This window comes from Octopus bimaculoides, chromosome 5, assembly GCF_001194135.2.
Source record: "Octopus bimaculoides isolate UCB-OBI-ISO-001 chromosome 5, ASM119413v2, whole genome shotgun sequence".
Taxonomy (NCBI): domain Eukaryota; kingdom Metazoa; phylum Mollusca; class Cephalopoda; order Octopoda; family Octopodidae; genus Octopus; species Octopus bimaculoides.
Genome location: NC_068985.1, coordinates 73,601,273 through 73,603,675, shown reverse-complemented (window position 1 = coordinate 73,603,675; position 2,403 = coordinate 73,601,273). Strand labels below are relative to the sequence as shown.

General features: G+C 34.5%; 1 protein-coding gene across 5 annotated transcripts in view; it reads left to right on the top strand.

The window, feature by feature from the left end:
• Nucleotides 1–2,403, top strand: part of LOC106869260 (sex peptide receptor) — a 741,054-nt gene that overhangs the window by 506,152 nt on the left and 232,499 nt on the right. The window lies entirely within an intron of this gene.

Genomic DNA, 2,403 nt, shown 5'->3' with positions numbered 1-2,403 from the left:
ATATATATTGTAATATGATATACTATAATGTAATATAATATAAAAATACTTATCCTGTCCGATTGAAGAAAACAAAAGTTTAAAACATCTTTAAACACACTTCCTTCCTGTTTCCACTTTAACATTTTACCTATAACTTTTCATTTATATGGATTCTTAACTCGTTTTCAACTAAACACACACACACACACACACACACACACATTTGCATACATATGTAAACAAATGTGCATATGTATATGTGTGTGTGTGTGTGTGTGTGTGTGTATGTGTGTGTGTGTGTGTGTGCATACATTTATGCATTCATAGGGAAATACATATAGTATGTAATATACTTGAAAATTACATAACTTTAAGGCGGCGAGCTGGCAGAATTGTATGTACATTGGCCACGGTCTTCACGGTCTGAGCTCAAAGTTCGGCGTCGATAAAATAAGTCAGTACAATAAACTTACCCACTCCTTCGAAATTGCTGTCTCCGTACCGAAATTTGGAATCAATATTACGTTCTTTTGTACGAATTTATAATTATTTTAAATTGAGTTACGTCTACCTTCGTTCTTTCTTTCATTTTTATTATTCATTTATTTTATTTTTCTTTAAATTTCCATTGCACCACTGCTTCCCTGTGTTGTTTTCCTTTCCATTGGACATTCAACGGAATTCTGCTTCGTGTGTCGTTTTCCTTTAATTTTAATCCATTAAACACTGTTTTGGTTTCATTCCTTTACTCTCAAGATCCTGTTCTTTTCATGTTAAACAACATCTTGTTTTGGTGCATTTTATATATTCGTTCAAATCTTCTTTACCCTTTCTTTGCCTCCTCCATCCCAACTTCCTGTAATGTTTTTGTACTTCTCTGTGTATTCTAATTGCTTTGTACAAATGTTTTCTTTTATCGTCTAATTTCTTGTTGCATCCTAATTCCATTATTTCTTTTTGTTTTTTATTTCGTGCAAAATTATATTTTCTATTATATTTCACGAAAAATATCTTGAAAATATCAGTGATTGGAAAAACAATATTTTTGTTGTTTGTATCCAGTTTTGGGTTAATTATGACATTTCTGAACTAAAAGAATAGCTTTTCAAAATAAATCAGAATTATTTTATCAGTTATTTGATGTTCATTATGTATGCATGTGCGTATAGTACATCAATTAACAGACAGTTTTCTCGAAAATAATTCCCAAATATTTTATAAACATAACACGTAAACAAGTGAATCAGTTATATGATACCATATTTTTTTTTACCTTCCGTGATATCTGAAGTTCCATAAACTCATCTCAAAAAATGAAAGTTTTTAAATGAAGTATTTCAAAGCACAATATTTGAATATATATAGTATATAAATTTCACATATTTGAAAGATGCAGTAGAAAGTACACCGCAGGGGGAGGGTTTTGTGTTTGACAATCAAGGACAGATGAAGAAGAAATCAGACACAGGAAGAATTGGAGAAAAAAATAGAAACAGAAGATCCAAACAAACTGATGAAGAAAGACAAATTTACTGCATGCCACAGAATCACGCCTACACTATAACCAACACTACTTTCTATTTATTATTTGTGTCTCAATCGTGGGGTTATTTTGAGTAAATTTTTACGAATATTTCAATTGAATCTTAGTGAATTTCCTTCAAGAAATTGTGAATAGGAGTTTACAAATTAGAGTCAAACATCTTTAGATCTTGCGTGGGAACAAACATGAACAAATAGGTATATGAATTCACATCAGCATGCCTATGTACGTATACACGTTGATAACAGTATATATGTGCGTCCGCATGTGTACATAGATAGAAAGTTATTTAGCTGCTTTTATATTTCGGTAACATATCAAACCTTACTCTCTCTTCTCTCTTTCTTACACGGGCAATCTCTCTTTCTCTATTAATCGCTCTATCTATATATTTGTGTATATATGCATATATGTGTGTGTGTATGTGTGTGTGTGTATGTGTGTGTGTGCGTGCGTGTGTGTGTGTGTCTGAGTGTGTGTGTGTGTGGAGTCGCAATGGGCTAGTGGCTATGGCAGCGGACTCGCGGTCATAGGATCGCGGTTTCGATTCCCAGACCGGGCGTTGTCAGTGTTTATTGAGCGCAACACCTAAAGCACCACGAGGCTCCGGCAGGGGATGGTGGAGAAACCTGCTGTACTCTTTCACCACAACTTTCTCTTCTCTTACTTCCTGTTTTGGTTGTGCCTGTAATTCAAAGGGCCAACCTTGTCACACTGTGTCAAGCTGAATATCTTCGAGAACTACGGTAAGGATACACGTGTCTGTGGAGTGCTCAACCACTTGCACGATAAATTCACCAGCAGACTGTTCTGTTGATCAGATCAACTGGAACACTCGTCGTCGTAAGCGACGGAGTGCCAACTATATATATATATAT